This window comes from Schistocerca nitens, chromosome 1, assembly GCF_023898315.1.
Source record: "Schistocerca nitens isolate TAMUIC-IGC-003100 chromosome 1, iqSchNite1.1, whole genome shotgun sequence".
Taxonomy (NCBI): domain Eukaryota; kingdom Metazoa; phylum Arthropoda; class Insecta; order Orthoptera; family Acrididae; genus Schistocerca; species Schistocerca nitens.
The window spans coordinates 515,135,512-515,154,030 of record NC_064614.1 but is presented as its reverse complement, the minus strand read 5'-3'; positions in this window follow the sequence as shown (position 1 = coordinate 515,154,030).

The following is an 18,519-nucleotide window of genomic DNA, read 5'->3' as shown; positions in this document are numbered from 1 at the left end:
AATAATCGTAGAGGGAGACCAAGAGATGAATACACCACTCAGATTCAGAAGGATGTAGGTTGCAGTAGGTACTGGGAGATGAAGAAGCTTGCGCAGGATAGAGTAGCATGGAGAGCTGCATCAAACCAGTCTCAGGACTGAGACCACAACAACAACAACAGCGATTCTGATTAGAACAACGCTACCATTGACCTTTTCACAGCAACTCACACTCTGCCCTACCTTCCTATTCATTACGAACCCTAATCCCGTTATACCATTTTCCTACACAGTTGGTCCTACCGCATACTCGTCTGACCAGAAATCCTTATCGTCTTCCCATTTCACTTCACTGGCCCACATTGTATCTAGACTGAACCTTAATATTTCCGTTTTCAGAGTTTCTAGCTTCCCTATCATGGTCAGACTTCTGATATTCCGCGTCTGTCCCGACTGGTGCAACGTTATTCTTTCGTTGGTTATTCAATATTTTTTCTCGTGGTCACCTACCCCTTGGCTGTCCCCTCCAGGAAGTCCGGATGTGTGACTATTCCGGAAGCTTTTGTCAGTCATGGCACATATTCTATTATAAGGACACATGTCCTGTGATTACGAAGGCTTTCCCGGCGTAATAATTGATAATATTCTTCTCGGGTGTGCAGCCGGATCATAACGTCATCTTGACACAATATTTCCGCGGTCCAACTGGCCGCCATCTTCAGGTGAGAGTGCTGGTACACGATCTCGCCGGATCGTGTACCAGCACTGTCACCTGAAGATGGCGGCCAGTTGGACCGCGGAAATATTGTGTCAAGATGACGTTATGATCCGTCTGCACACCCGAGAAGAAAATTATCGGCACATGTCCTGTTGATACACATTATATGTCCTTAATGCAGTGGTTTCCATTGGCTACTGCGTACCCATGCTGTTGATCATTGCAGATTCTTCCGCCTTTTAGGGGCAGTTTCCACCCCAAGGAGAAGAGAATGCCCTGAACCTCTGTCCGCTCCTCCATTTGAGATTTCTGTAATGAATAAAAAGCCGTACACCAGATTCCAGGGGGGGGGGAGGGGCGGGGGTTACTGCCTCCTTTTGCCCCCCCCCCACCTCCTATTCCTTTTCAGACCCCTATGTTATTAGAAAACTTGTAGTGTGGCGCAATAATGTTCGCCACTGCAGGATGCAACATGTCTGCTGAACAAGTAAACAGGATCAGTGCTCTGGGCTTCTTTAATTACTCTGTCATCTGGGAAACATCCCTCCTTGCTCCCTACATGGCGTCATCGCCCAGATGCTTGGCTTCTGTAAAAGCTTCATCTCAGATCACGTTCACCATAAGATGTGACCATAGGGTTGGTGGGCGTAGAGCTCATGCGTGGGGATAAAATCTGCACTGACTTTTTGAATTGTCTGCCATGTACGAGTATTCAGAAGAGGAGTACAAGATGGCATGGCAGGTGTGTCTCATTGTAACTTATTGTTCCATGAAAGCTCGCCCGGTAGGTAGTTTCAGGGGTGACGAAATGAGGTAATTCTGTTTTTTTGCTACTTACATGTAACTTTTCTGATATTTTATTTGAACAGTTGTATAATGTAAGGTTTGAAAAGAAAAATTAACGACTTGCTCGTTGACACTACTGCATTCAAGCTTCACTTTCGAGTGGAAATAATTGTTACATTCGGTCCCAAAAATCAACAATGGCGTATTCTTCACAAAATAGCGAAATAGGGCAGTCCCCGCAGGTGGTTTGGGGTAAATCCCGCCGCTTCTACACCGTGGAGACCACTCTTCAATGGCAACCACCGCAAAAATGACATTGAACACATTCTGTACGAGATTATCTCTCCTGAAGATTTAATTCCTCTGTCTAAAACTTTCTGGAAAGACATTGAAATCTGTGCTCCTAACGTCGATACTCAATAAAGAACGAATGGAAGAAGAATGAATCGGAAAAGAAAAGCTTACTGCTGAGAAGAAAGGCGTTCCTAAGGAAGAAAAGAGAGTGCTATACAAACAACATGATGTAAGCTAGATTTCATTACATCACTGCCGAAAAAAGAAAGACAATAGATCAAACAACCAGCTGATTATTCTTCAGTCAGATTCAGACTTCTCGTGACAGTAACTAAGATATAGATATATACCTACTACTTGGCGAAGAATTATCCTAAGAATTAGGAGAAGAAGGAAAACCAGGGACTTCAAGAAAGAATCAGAGGATCTACGAAGTACGCTATTTACTAGGTACCCAGATAGCTTAGCCTCCGTAAATAAACTCTTTCAGGTTACCCTAGTATCCCTCCTTTCGTGGAGAAGAAAATATTACTTTCGCACAAGTCTTTTTCAGCATTATGTTAAAATTTATGGGCGATTTCAGTTCAATATTGTATTGAGTAACTTGGCTACAACACAAAAATATTACATAGCGTTATTTCAAGTGTTTTATTATGCAGTAATCCAGTTTTTATCCATGTCTGCCTCAAATGGGGCAAATACCCCCCCCCCCCCTCTGCGTGACTTTACCCTGTTTTATGGGGTAAAACAACTCAATTTTTGTTTTAGCTTAATTGTAAATTTCTCTATAATTTACAATAAGACTGTGCAGGAATTTGGATTGATTGCAGGTAACAGCCTATCCTCTGAGTTCAATCTGATATCATGGGAAAATCGACCCCTCATTTATCACAATATTAGAATAATTGATAATTTTGCTGAGAAATTACATGTTCACAAATTAGTGGCGGGAAATTTCGTTGTGAGTGGTACGGAGTGTTGCACTGACTGATCGTTGTCCACAGGACAATTAAGTTGAAAAGCTTGTTAATAGATCTAGAAGGGAGAGAAGCGTAAAATAACAATATGAATTAAAGAAGAAGGTGAGAAATTGTTTAACAGGCTGAATGCAGCGTAATGTAGGAAATTATAACTTAACATTGGAACATTTTAAAATGTGTCAACATTTTTCTTTGAATGTGAACTTAATCATTATCAGCCCAACTCCTCATTCCTCTGTCTGTGTCTGAAGATGGAAATTCCCGAAACGCGTCAGTTCTAATACAATCAGATATCAAGGTTGGTTCAAATGGCTCTGAGCACTATAGGACATAACATCTCAGGTCATCAGTCCCCTATGACCTAGAACTACTTAAACCTAACTAACCTAAGGACATCACACATCCATGCCCGAGGCAGGATTCGAACCTGCGACCGTTGCAGATGCGCGGTTCCGGACTGAAGCGCCTAGAACCGTTCGGCCACAGCGGCCCGCAGATATAAAGGTGATTAACGATATAAATGCGGGGTGAGACGAAATTTCGCTTACGTATTTAACATTTGGTTTTGCTGTTCTTGCAGTGCCCGTGTTTGCACATATGGGTGTAAGGTCCAACCTTTATGAAAACAACAGGTTTTCTATGTAATCTCAAACATGTTTTAGCACCTCTGTGCCATCGTCATTGGGTACTTTTCATTCAAACCTGTAATATATGACCATGTTTTGAGTGATAAATATTTCCCGAAAATTAGGCCTATTATTAGATAGTGGTAAGTTGACATCTACAATTAAATTATGATGATGTAAGTCTTAGTTAGGAGCAAAAACATTAATTTATACCCCGCCGTAATTTTGTGTGCGAAAATTTTCCCACACAAAATAACGTTTAGATATAAACTGATATATTATTTCACCAACCAAGACCCACATTGACATAATTTAGATACAGATGACAAGCTACCAGTATGTGATATTGCACAAAGGGTCCTACATAACCCATAACCTAAGTTAATAACAACAACAGATAAAATCTGTTAAAGGGCTAATTTTTGGTGAATGATTATAACCAAAAAATGTTCATATTTTACAGGTTTGAATAAAGAGTACCCTATGACGATAGCATAAAGGTGCTGAAATATGTTTTGGTTTGCATAACAAGCGGACTTTACATCCAGCAGTTCTCTTAAATTGTTAAAGCTGATGACGGGCGTTGATATATATCAACGGGGACAGGTGAAAATGTGTGCCCCGACCGGGACTCGCACCCGGGACTTCCCACTTACATGACAGATGCTCTATCCATCTGATCCACCGAGGGCACAGAGAATAGTGTGACTGCAGGGATTATCTCACGCACGCCTCCAGCGAAACCCACATTCTCACCTTATACAAGGTGCATTCAAGTTCTAAGGCCTCCGATTATTTTTCTCCGGACTGGAAATAGATAGAAACATGCGCATTGTTTTAAAATGAGGCCGCGTTCATTGTCAATACATCCCAGAGATGGCAGCACCGTACGGCAGATGGAATTTTACCGCCAGCGGCGAGAATGAGAACTGTTTTAAATACTTAAAATGGCGCCGTTTTCCTTACTTGAACAGCGTGCAATCATTCATTTTCTGAATTTGCGTGGTGTGAAAACAATTGAAATTCATCGACAGTTGAAGGAGACATGTGGTGATGGAGTTATGGATGTGTCGAAGGTGCGTTCGTGGGTGCGACAGTTTAATGAAGGCAGAACATCGTGTGACAACAAACTGAAACAACCTCGGGCTCACACAAGCCGGTCTGATGACATGATGAAGAAAGTGGAGAGAATTGTTTTGGGGGATCGCCAAATGACTGTTGAACAGATCGCCTCCAGAGTTGGCATTTCTGTGGGTTCTGTGCACACAATCCTGCATGACGACCTGAAAATGCGTAAAGTGTCGTCCAGGTGGGTGCCACGAATGCTGACGGACGACCACATGGCTGCCCGTGTGGCATGTTGCCAAGCAATGTTGATGCGCAACTACAGCAAAGCGCCAGTCAGCTCAATGGAAGCACACAGATTCACCGCCACCAAAAAAATTTCGGGTAACCGACAGTGCTGAAAAAATGATGGTGTCCATGTTCTGGGACAGCGAGGGCGTAATCCTTACCCATTGTGTTCCAAAGGGCACTACAGTAACAGGTGCATCCTACGAAAATGTTTTGAAGAACAAATTCCTTCCTGCACTGCAACAAAAACGTCCGGGAAGGGCTGCGCGTGTGCTGTTTCACCAAGACAACGCACCCGCACATCGAGCTAACGTTACGCAACAGTTTCTTCGTGATAACAACTTTGAAGTGATTCCTCATGCTCCCTACTCACTTGACCTGGCTCCTAGTGACTTTCGGCTTTTTCCAACAATGAAAGACAATCTCCGTGGCCGCACATTCACCAGCCGTGCTGCTATTGCCTCAGCGATTTTCCAGTGGTCAAAACAGACTCCTAAAGAAGCCTTCGCCGCTGCCATGGAATCATGGCGTCGGCGTTGTGAAAAATGTGTACGTCTGCAGGGCGATTACGTCGAGAAGTAACGCCAGTTTCATCGATTTCGGGTGAGTAGTTAATTAGAAAAAAAATCGGAGGCCTTAGAACTTGAATGCACCTCGTATGTCCACACACTACATTCATAGTGTCCCTACCAAATACACTCGTTACTCGTGGAAGACATTCTTACCAAGTCCCATAAGGGTTCGGTAAGAGTCCTGTAAGAGTACGAAAGAACAGACACCATATCCATATAAGTATATAGTTCTGGCAATACCGGCCATGACCTTATTCTTCTGTACGGATGCACACATATTACCCTCTGCCAGGCACTTTACTGTGAATAGCAGAGTAATCACGTAGATGTAGATGTATATGTATAGAAAACCGTATTAACTTAGTTAGTATGAATACTATCTATGGTTAAATTAAAATAGCAGATTGCGGTGTAAGGAATAAGTAAATAGTTTTTCTTTAATTTTATTCACAGCCATATGAAAATGAAATTAGAATTATGTATTAATACTTACATCGGCAACTATTTACACTACATCCCACTTGACATATATTTCAACAGACCAATGAAGATTTCTTTTATTATTGCACCTTACCAGAGCAGCTGTTAATACTACTAAACCAGTGCAGTAAGTTTCACTACTAAAACTTCATATCAGCGCATGCTGCACTGCAGAGTGAAAATCTGATTTTGGAGTTTCACTAATATGTGCCGTTACTACAGAAAATGTTTAGCTGAAGTCCACTGTGAACATTGATAACGAAATGCATTTGACGCAACACAGTCATGGCCCGGTCCTCGGTCAGCACGTGCCCGTCACTGACCCACTGACGCCACGGAGAGCATTATGGGAGAATGTTGGTCTACTGTTGTCCGCTGGTTCCCTCGTTGCCTACGACGATGGCCCGAGGACCGTCGTTGTTGCTAGTGACCAGCACGCAGTCAGCGTCAACACGCTCTTGCGGCTCCTTGTACGAAGACATTCTGATTTCGCAGTTTTTTACATATACATGGAACAGGCGTCTCCAAAGAGTTTATAGTGTGTATTCTTAACCAAAGGCATATCTGCAGGTTTGTCTTCTTCGATTTTGTTGCCAGTCAGCGGCTTAAGGGCCATAGCCAACCAAAAGATGGGTCAAAACTCTTGAGATTAGCAGGTGACGCAATTCCAGCCACTGTTTCTTGTTGGGAGAGAAGTTGTACATCTGTCTCACTATTAGTGTGTCACACTAAAGTTCTGTCGCAGTACGAGGATGTGATTTCTCATTTTCTGCCATTTTCTTCATGAGCGATTCTTAAAGAGATATCCATTGAGCAATGTATTCGTAGTATTTACTGGCGCAACAGATAATTTGACTTCTTGGCACTGCTGATGTGACTCTGGAAGGACAGAATGATCGTATTCTTGCAGAGTGCTACTGGAAATAAAAAGAAAATGTCATTATGCCACATTTGACAAGGGGTCCCCTTCTGGTGAGTTTGGCCACCTGGTGCAAATCTTTTTATTTGATGCCACTTACGCGACATGCGCGGCGATGACGAGGACAAATCACTCACACATACACTCACGGCGGCCGCTGTGGCCGAGCGTTTGTAGGCGCTTCAGTCCGGAACCACGTAGCTGCTGCGGTCGCAGGTTCGAATCCTGCCTCGGGCATGGATTTGTGTGATGTGCTTAGGTTAGTTAGGTTTACGTAGTTCTAAGTCTAGGGAACTGATGACCTCAGATGTTAAGTGCCATAGTACTTAGAGCCATTTGAACCATTTTTTCACACACACACAGTGCGAAGCAGCAAAAATCCCCAATCCCCGACTCGCTTGGGCCCCAGGACCGAGAATGAGCAGTTCTAACCACAAGGACTGGAGCTGCTGACTCCTTCCGGAGTTCCTTTCACAAGAGTCATTACGCACTTGAAATGTGTCAATCTAGTCACGCTACACTTCATTAAACCATAGCCAACACGAAATCTTAGGGGTGGCCGAATATGGATCCTTTGGCCAGACTTTTGTAATTGTTTTTCTAAGGATCTTGTCGTTCTCAGTTTGCCAAGAGTTTTACTATGCTTGAGGGCAATACTAGCATCTCAAGCGGCCAAAAAGTGCTCGCCATCAGAGCTTTGCAAACGTCCGTACGATATACACTTCCTGATCAAAAGTACCCGGACACGTAAGAGTGGATATCAATACCTTTCGCCACAGTGACGGCTTCAACTCTTCTGGGAACACTTTCAGTGAGGTATCTTAATGTCTATGGAGGAACGGCAATCGATACTTCCTCAAGAGTCGAAACCAGGGAAGGTAGTGATGTTGGACCTGGAGCCCGGAGCGAAGGCAACGTTGTCACTCATCCGAAAGCTGTTTCACTACGTTTAAGGGCAGGTAACGATAACACCACCAACTACTCCTTCCGTACGTCACTGTTGGCACTGCACACGACGGCAGGCAACGTTCTGCAGGCATTCGCCAAGTGCCGACTCTAACGGCATAGCGTCACTCCTCATTTCAAATCTCTCGTTACCAATCATCCATTGTCCAATGGCTTCGCTCTTTACACCACCTCGTCTTTGACTGAGCGTTACTACAGAAATTTGTGGCTTAGGAGGAACTGCTCGACTATTGTACCCCATTCTTCTTAATTCTCTGCGCAGTCTTTCTGCTGGATGTTCTACTGGTAGGACATTGGAATTCACAAATGATTCCATCCCATGGTTTCAAGCGACTTTTTAGAACCATCCTCCTAATGCTTTCGCAATCTCTGTCCGTCAGTATAAGAAGTTGCCTGGTCTTAGTTTAACTGCGGTTGTTCTTTCGCTTTCTCATTGCGCGTTCACATCATCAACAATCGACATGGGCTGCTTTAGGGGGGCTGAAATGTTCATGATGGGTTTGTTAGCTAACATCCAATGACTAGTCCGCGTTCGAAGTCACTGAGCCCTCCTGATCGACCCGTTCTGCTACTACTGCCCTTCTACCGGTGGCTCATCGCATCGCAATTCCACAGAACTTCCGCTTCCGGTGTGTTGGAGGGTGAGCGGACGACGCCTTTCCTTCTTCCATGGGTTAGATTACTTTTTCTCCCCGTTTCGAATCATCGTCTGGGTTGCGTAGCTGCTGTGTGATCTTTTCTTCTCGTGGTGCCCGTTCTGTTACGCCAGCAAAAGGTCAGGCCATCTTGTGGTCGGGCGCCAGTGGACTTGGTTGCCCAAGTCGCTGATGAGTGCGTTGTCCGAAGTACGCGTGGCCGCGTAAAAACGTTGCGCCGCTTGCCGGAATCGATCTTATAGCAACGGGATTCCTGCCATTCTGTGGAGTTCTCCGGCGCTGAAGTCTCGTACTGATAGCACAGTACTCCCCACATCCTTTTCTACTGATAGGTCTGCTTCTCATGCCAGCTGGTGGCCAATTCCGTATCACTTGGGGGTGACCAGGTATTTTTGATCAGATAGTGTGTAAAATTAGTGTTGCAACGTGTTTGTGGAGAGCGTTTGTTGGGAGTCTTGGCGCATCATTTACAGCATCTTCAGCTGAATTTCTACTTCCAAAGACCTTCTGTTGTGAGTTCGTTCCACGAAGTTTTGCCTTGAAATCTGCTGCTTAGCATCTTCTCCAGCAGGTTTCCTAAGATATTCAGTGATAAATTAAGAAGTAGGACGTCTTAAAAGACTTGTTTTCTTAGAAGTTTCTAGTTTTTCTACTCTGCAATAGAAATGGGTTGCGGAACTCGCATAAATATGTAAGGCGTGTAGAACATCAGCAGGGATGACATCATATCCGGTTGATTTATTCCTTTCCAGTTTCATGATTTCTTTTCTCGCTTCCTCTTCTGAAAACTAAAAAGCTGTAGCACCTTCTTCGTGCTACTTCCATACTTTTGTTGTGCAGTTCCCTATGTTTTACAGTTGATAACGTTATTGGAGAATTTAAAATACGATTTGAAAGAGCAAAAAAATGGTTCAAATGGCTCTGAGCACTATGGGACTTAACATCTAAGGTCATCAGTCCCCTAGAACTTAGAACTACTTAAACCTAACTAACCTAAGGACATCACACACATCCATGCCCGAGACAGGATTCGAACCTGCGACCGTAGCGGTCTCGCGGTTCCGGACTGAAGCGCCTAGAACCGCTCGGCCACACCGACCGGCTTGAAAGAGCAGCTTCTATGTTCGTGTAAGGAAATTCTGTATCACTAATCATTTCCAGCTCTTTACTCTTGCCTCCTGCAAGCAGTCTTTAAAGTGTCGTTTGGGGTCCCTTTAACCGCTTAGTCTCCCTGCTGCCTCTCCCACAGTGCGACCTTGCTAAAAAAATTGTTTTTATTTGATTTTTCAGTCCTTACAAGCCACGCCTATTTCTTTTGTTCGTCTGTCTCTTAAACGTAAAGGATACTCAAACGGCCGAGTATCGAGTGCCAGAGGTACCCACCGGGGGACAGGGGAGGATAGCTATTAGCCCCCCCCCCCTCCCCCCCTTCAGAAAAAATAAAATGCACGCAAACTGAAATCGCTTTTTGCGTGTCAAAACGTATTAATTCAGTGTCAGGATGAAGAAAGACACAACACGTCATGGGTATTGACTACTAGTATGTGTATCCAGAGTAATTTTTTATGAGAGTGCAAAACTGCGTCATCTATGAGTTGACCTAGCTCAAGTCCAGTTAGGCTCTTGATCTTGTACTAAGGTATCCTGCAGTTCATACGCGACACGGACTTTTTTACGTAACGGTGGAAGAAGATAACAGCCTCTGATGTGTGGGACTGAATCGATTCCATGTGATATTGTATACACAAAACCTCAAACCATAATCGTCATTATTCGATGCTTCATGTTGCCTTAATGCATCGCAGACAGCATGTATATTTTGAGGTCTGATTGCAAATAATTGTATTGAGACTAGCAGTCGATTTTGTATATTTTCCAGATGTTTCTCTGCTACAGTTGTTGCACTACACAGGTCAGTGTCCTCCTAATTAGCAAATTCTGGTTGCTGCGTATTCTTATTCAATACTGGTTATCAATTTCTCAAACATTTTTCACCGCACTCAGCCCTAGCATACATCCTCATTTTGTACTCTGTATGTTAAACATAGTTTCCACAATCTTATAAAGCACTATATTTCTTACTGCTGTTACCTTTCTGTGACCGTGTCGAAGTAGTGCTGTGCTCTAAATGTGAATGAAAAATATCTTTGTAGCTATTTCTCTAATAACATTTTTCTACATAAGTGTGGGTCGTTTGTTGCAACAGGAACACTGTACCTTAACGCATTTCCTTCGTTCATCTACATGTTGTGTCGATATACAGGGTGAATCAGCTAAATATTGCGGAAATGGAAAAAGGTATTGATGAGCCGTTTTCTGATTGGTAGTGAGGGGCTCGTATTTTTAGATTGCAACAATACTTAGAAAGTGTATTTTTTGTGTAAACAAACACTCTTTTAAATGGAGCAATACCTACTGGCATTAACAAACTAAAAGGAGGGCAAATTAAACCGTCAGTGGTGTTTGTTGCAGGAATCTAGTGCTAGTCGTTTGCGAGGTATCGTATTTTGAAAAGTTTCCACGCCGACACTTGTACAATACCGATGGTAGCACAAACTGAAGAACAACATAAGTGCGTACACTAGTAATGTGGGATCTGACCAGTAACGAGACAATTGACCATCACAGGTTGTGTTCTGAAACGTCGTCTAGCATCCGTGGAAGATGGTCTGTTAAGAGACTGTGGTACTTCTGCACGTTCAGTGTTCCGTCTATGAGAAATGGGGGTATGAGCTGATAATTCACTACCTCAAAATGGTTCAAATGGCTCTGAGCACTATGGGACTTAACTTCTGAGGTCATCAGTCCCCTAGAACTTAGAACTACTTAAACCTAATTAACCTAAGGACATCACACAGATCCATGCCCGAGGCAGGATTCGAACCTGCGACCGTAGCGGTTGCGCGGCTCCAGACTGTAGCGCCCAGAACCGCTCGGCCACGCCGGCCGGCTCACTACCTCACCCCACACGTTTGCATTCCATGGGTGCTGACGTTCCTCCTTACGAAGCCAACAGGGATTGTTAACAGACCAACAGCGCAGGTTTCGGGGGTTCCACTGGGGGCCGAACTGCACGGTAACCCTGGGTTCGGTGTGGGGTGGTGGTGGGGTGAGCGGACTGCTGTGGCCTGTTGTGGGGTTGTGAACCACTGAGTGCTATGGCGGGGACTAAGTCTCTCCGCCGTTTCTAGGTCCCGAGTTCAATACGCACAATACAACATACTAGACAATTTATACGTCATCACGCCAGTAAATTCAAACATTTCCCTAAGGATTATTAAAACCATCTATGAAGAAATAGGAAAATAACATCTTTGTGATGGTCATCAAAGTCTGTTGTTGCAGCTGGTAGGAGAAATTTGAATTATGAACAGTAAGCAGTGAAGTATAAGTGATCAGTGTTTCGTCCATTACGTGTATAGAGTGTTAATTCTTAATAAAAATTTAATTTATTCGCTGGTGTCCTTCACCTGCATGAAGTGTACGACCAGTGAACTAGAGTGTACACGTTTCTTACTTGATTTATCTCGGTGGCCATAATTTGTTTGTCTTTTAACTCAGGCCATCTCCAACTCAAGCTATTCCAGTAGTTCACACAAGATTTATTAGCTCTTAGTTTGAGCACCTCTTCTACCGCTAACGTGGTCGTAATAGTGGATGCTCACACAATGTGGACTGAAAAGACAGTTGTAAAGTGAGAGACAACATCAGCTTCCGTCCGCACACTTCAGAAACACGCACACCTTTCCTTCGGTGATCTTAACACTAGCTTCTAAATTACGTGGCGGAAATATTCATTCTTATCATAGTTAAATCCTCTCCCACTGTTCCATAGAAAAAGACTTTTTCAAACTCTTCGTCATTATCTTAAACGCGACTATCGATGATCTGCAACAAACTTGAACCAAATTTCGTTTCTCGTAAACTTAAAAACGAAGTTAATGACTACCTATCATTGTTTTCATAGGCCTATCAGCAGTTAACTCCAACATCACTACCCTCTTTTTCCCGTGCTTACATAGCGATCAGTTAAAGGGAACAGTCTCCCTTCTGTTTTGACACATTCATTATTACTATTAGTTTAATTTTATTTCTTATATCGTATGAACCTATGTTCATGAGCTAGGGCGTATATGTAAAAATCTGCTCCTTCTTCACCATAAAAGGTGAATAAAATGAGCAAAGTGTACGCAGCATTACGTATTCGTAATCTAAAAAGATGAACGTTATATAAAAGAAGTTTTTGAAAATATGCATAACGATGGATTAATTTTACCTTTTTAGAGCGGTAGAAATGGTCAATGAAAAAAATTTGTAATCTGTTTATTTTCGCCAATTTCGCTCCACCTCCAGCTAAAGAATTACTTCACAGTTACCTACCTTCATTTATGAAAGTAAAACAGCAAAGTTAGTACGATACCGGACGTAGTGCATTTAGGTCAATGCGGAAATAAAGAGGTGCTCCTCTGTGCAATGTAATGCGGTTTTTCAATTACTTTCATGTGATCTGTTTTCAGTGACGTAAGTGTATTTGTATCGTGCGGCGCCTGTCTTCCCAGTATAACTTTATTACGCACAGAACTGTACATAAACAGTGCTCTTAAATTACTCTACATATCAAATAAAGCGCACAGGTTGAAATAGTACACTTAAAACGCAGTTACTTGTTTGAAATTTAAACAGTATAATTTCTAACCCGACTTTATGTGTTTAATTCTCACTGAGCGCGTACTGGATTACCTTGAAGCAATATCTATGCGACGTGCTCCGTATACAGAGCGTTTCTAGTCAGTCATTTTGAACAGGAAGACATATCCGTAAAAGTGGTGTACCTCTGTTACAGGACAAACACGTAAAGTAACGAACTTCACACTCGCATGTCTGCAGGAATAAAGTGATAGTAATATAACCCTTATTTTACTATTGCTACATCAGTTACGAAGTAATAGTAAATTCTTAAACCTCTTTCAAGAAGAGGCAGGAGAGCTATATACATTATTTTACCACTAAAACGATAGATTTTGTGGTATGATTTCATTGTTCAAATCAATGCACACTGGGTTCCCACTAACAGTACTCAAAGAATAAAACTAGACTTCAGATATACATTGTAAAAGCACCCTCTTATTTTGAACAAAGCTGCAAAACTGCTCTGGTAAACTGACCAACCATTACAAGATAATGGCTGAAGCAGAGCCTTATGTTGGACCTGCTGATCCCTAGGATGAAACCGTCGTGCCGGTCCTAACAGGGGAAATTTTGTGATTACCGTTTTAGTGCAGCACTGGAATTGAAACCTATAACGCCGCGTTTAATAGTTTCTTATTTGATTCTTGAGTAAAATTTTTCTATAGATCTATAGATCTCCACGTACTATAACAAATAGACAAATAGGGGACCGCTCGCTGTCAGGTGTTCCACATAAAATCTCACTAATATACCAGAACGCTGTGAATTGTATTAAGAAATCATTAGCCTTCCAGAACAGCGTCATGTGACTTCCCTTTGTCTACCTGCAACCTGAATCCATGCAAAGAATGGAGTGTTTATTGCAAATGGTTAGCAATTAATTCTTCGTACCATATCTGAGCATAGATGTGACAGGGCCTGCAGCAACAGATGCGAACAAGACGACAGAAACACACCATGTAACTATGTTGTGTAAGTTAATAAATGAAATGACTTGGGTTGAACGAAATAATTCGGAGAAAGTGTATAAAGTTCTTCAAACAGTGTAGATGATTCACAAAGCCCACATGAGTTTTCAATATTACTAACGCGAAGTAAGTGTCCCAAAAGAACAGAATAGTATCGATACACGACTTCTAGCAACACAACAAAACATTTATTTTGCAGGAGTGGTTGGGAAGTTTGAATCTACAGTACGATGGATTCAAAAGATATTACTCGATCCCAGAATCAGCTTCCATTCAACTAAAAGTCAGCAAACTATAAATCTTCATTTCACCAAGTGAACGGCACCATTGCAAGTTCCTTACGTCGAGTGATAGCAAGATAAGTGTGCGAATGTTCAGTATGCACGTCTGAAATAACCTGTACGTTCACCTATTAGTCGCCGTGGCACGTAACTGAAAAGAACTCATTCATAATCTTCATGACCGTAGAAACTCAGCACCAGCTCACACGGACTCCAGCCAAAACAACAAGCAGAATAGACCAGCCTCCCAAACCGAAACCCAAGAACAGAATGGCTTAAACTCGCTCGGAACTACACTCCTGGAAATGGAAAAAAAAACACATTGACACCGGTGTGTCAGACCCACCATACTTGCTCCGGACACTGCGAGAGGGCTGTACAAGCAATGATCACACGCACGGCACAGCGGACACACCAGGAACCGCGGTGTTGGCCGTCGAATGGCGCTAGCTGCGCAGCATTTGTGCACCGCCGCCGTCAGTGTCAGCCAGGTTGCCGTGGCATACGGAGCTCCATCGCAGTCTTTACCACTGGTAGCATGCCGCGACAGCGTGGACGTGAACCGTATGTGCAGTTGACGGACTTTGAGCGAGGGCGTATAGTGGGCATGCGGGAGGCCGGGTGGACGTACCGCCGAATTGCTCAACACGTGGGGCGTGAGGTCTCCACAGTACATCGATGTTGTCGCCAGTGGTCGGCGGAAGGTGCACGTGCCCGTCGACCTGGGACCGGACCGCAGCGACGCACGGATGCACGCCAAGACCGTAGGATCCTACGCAGTGCCGTAGGGGACCGCACCGCCACTTCCCAGCAAATTAGGGACACTGTTGCTCCTGCGGTATCGGCGAGGACCATTCGCAACCGTCTCCATGAAGCTGGGCTACGGTCCCGCACACCGTTAGGCCGTCTTCCGCTCACGCCCCAACATCGTGCAGCCCGCCTCCAGTGGTGTCGCGACAGGCGTGAATGGAGGGACGAATGGAGACGTGTCGTCTTCAGCGATGAGAGTCGCTTCTGCCTTGGTGCCAATGATGGTCGTATGCGTGTTTGGCGCCGTGCAGGTGAGCGCCACAATCAGGACTGCATACGACCGAGGCACACAGGGCCAACACCCGGCATCATGGTGTGGGGAGCGATCTCCTACACTGGCCGTACACCACTGGTGATCGTCGAGGGGACACTGAATAGTGCACGGTACATCCAAACCGTCATCGAACCCATCGTTCTACCATTCCTAGACCGGCAAGGGAACTTGCTGTTCCAACAGGACAATGCACGTCCGCATGTATCCCGTGCCATCCAACGTGCTCTAGAAGGTGTAAGTCAACTACCCTGGCCAGCAAGATCTCCGGATCTGTCCCCCATTGAGCATGTTTGGGACTGGATGAAGCGTCGTCTCACGCGGTCTGCACGTCCAGCACGAACGCTGGTCCAACTGAGGCGCCAGGTGGAAATGGCATGGCAAGCCGTTCCACAGGACTACATCCAGCATCTCTACGATCGTCTCCATGGGAGAATAGCAGCCTGCATTGCTGCGAAAGGTGGATATACACTGTACTAGTGCCGACATTGTGCATGCTCTGTTGCCTGTGTCTATGTGCCTGTGGTTCTGTCAGTGTGATCATGTGATGTATCTGACCCCAGGAATGTGTCAATAAAGTTTCCCCTTCCTGGGACAATGAATTCACGGTGTTCTTATTTCAATTTCCAGGAGTGTATATCGCCTAATGGTTCTATACCTGCTAACGATCCCTGTTGGCTGATGACCTAAACCAGCCTTCGGGGATACGAAGTGCGTCGGTGTGACACAATGAGATAGCTGAAAGAGATTGTTTCGACTAATCGAAGCTGTCCTCAGTATAAACACGCAAAGCGTTGCAAAGATAACCGCGCCATTCACGAAAAGCAAAAATATTACTGGCAAACAATACGAGTGCAAACGAAAAGAAAACTTTAAAAGCAAATACATTTGTTAGGCTAGTGCAAGACAGCAATAAAGGAATAAGTCAATCAAGCAAGTTACTTACATTTAATTCAAAAACAATACTTTTCCAAATAATTAGCCTTATAATTATAATTTTAAATAACCTAACTGGATAATTAGTTTGCCCGTACACTTCTTACTAATGAAGTTATTTACTATATCGTAATATCATAGTTGTCTTAAAATATCACAATAAATACTGAGTGAGGCCAAAACGTTGAGCCGGTCTTCTAATATATTGGTCTATGTTTTTGTTAGACTTAAATTTTAACAATGGCTTAGAGCTACCTCGATATTACGAAAACTATCATTGATGTTTTATGGGTTCTGGTTTGGACGCAATGCGCTATGGATGAAGTCGACGTTTCACGAAATCTGATTTCAAATTGCCAAAGTCCGTTTAATCATTCTGTTAAAAGTCTTAGTGGTTTAGCCAACTGACGAGGCATGCGTTTAAAAGAGGGCCCTGGAAATATGACGCTGTCCATTGAACAATTCAGCGCTGCTGCTACGGTCGCAGGTTCGAATCCTGCCTTGGGCATGGACGTGTGTGATGTCCTTAGGTTAGTTAGGTTTAAGTAGTTCTAAGTTCTAGGGGACTGATGACCTCAGATGCTAAGTCCCACAGTGCTTAGAGCCATTTGAACCTTTTTTTTTTTTTTAACAGTTCAGCCGAGTAAGTGCGTATAAAATAATTTTGCCTAAGTATTTTACAATTATAAGATAGCCTTGATCTTAGACTTAAAAAGGACATTTTTGTATTTTACATTTTCTTAGTGCGGTCCCTTTCCTGGTGTGGGTTGCTAAGGAGTAGCCTGGGATGACATATAGAGCATGTGTAAAGTGGTCGATAGGGAAACGTGGGCACTAGCAGGAGTTGTTGCATGATATTGTTAGCAGGCATTTGAGACAACACAGGATGGGTGATGCTCAGAATACTCGTATAACAGAAATTCAGTAGTTACACATATTGCCACCTTACAGCACCTGTGAGTACGCCATCGACAGCGGATAACTTGGTACAGGAAGTGAGCGAGATATAAAGTGTGGCACGCTAATCAGACAACAGACCATGAGGAGATCTGCTATGGCCCTTAGCTGAAACTGAGTCCCATTTAAAGCCAAGCCACTTGCAGTTTCGATTAATATTAGTGACTACATTAGAAAGATAAAGTACTGGAAATAAGCGAAAAAGAACAATGACGACTTAAAACTCTCATTCGGTCCTTGAATTATGTTTGGGGAAAGGATAAAATAAAAATTCATCTCAGTAGGTGAGGTGAGTTCCTAATGTTGTACGAGTGTGATCTCCCCCACATAATCTACAAAGCAAATTTTTGGCCTCTAAATAAAAGGGCGCTTCTATGATAAAATACTATTTCCAAAAACTTACGTTTTAGGCTATTACTAGGCTTACACATTTGCATGATAAGATTTTCGAAGTTAATGCATCAAATATTTGCTCTTAGGCGAGGATTCTTTAAGATATGTAATATGGTTCAAATGGCTCTGAGCACTATGGGACTCAACTACTGAGGTCATAAGTCCCCTAGAACTTAGAACTACTTAAACCTAACTAACCTAAGGACAACACACACATCCATGCCCGAGGCAGGATTCGAACCTGCGACCGTAGCGGTCGCGCGGTTCCAGACTGTAGCGCCAGAACCGCTCGGCCACCAGCGGCCGGCGATATGTAATACATATAGAGCAGTAGTATACAAACAGTCAAGCGCATAGTTCTTCACAATGTCTGCTTTCCATATTAATCCTAAGAGACCAGGATCTTGTGTTGCAATTACAACTCAGTACTCTTTGACGCTCTGCACGGGCTGATACAGTAATTCTTGGAAGAAAGCCGTGCGGGATAGCCGATCGGTCGTGGGCGTCTTGCCACGGTTCGCGCGGCAACCCCCGTCGGAGGTTCGAGTCCTCCCTCGGGCATGGGTGTGTGTTTTGACCTTGGCGTCAGTTAGTTTAAGTTAGACTAACTAGTGTGTAAGCCTAGGGACCAATGACCTCAGCAGTTTGGTCCCACAGAAACTTGCCACAAATTTCCAATATGCTCCATCAGGGTCAGTACTACATCCGCTACCGCAGTTTTCCTATGTTCTTTTGTTTAAATGCATTGAACACATCAAGGTTATCATGTTGAGAATATTGACCGTAATGGATGATCTGGGTGCTGGTCTGTCTGGTTTCGGGGTATCGCCACTGTCTCGCAAAAAAGAAGTCCTTGGTATCAATATGGAGATGGGAATTTACGTA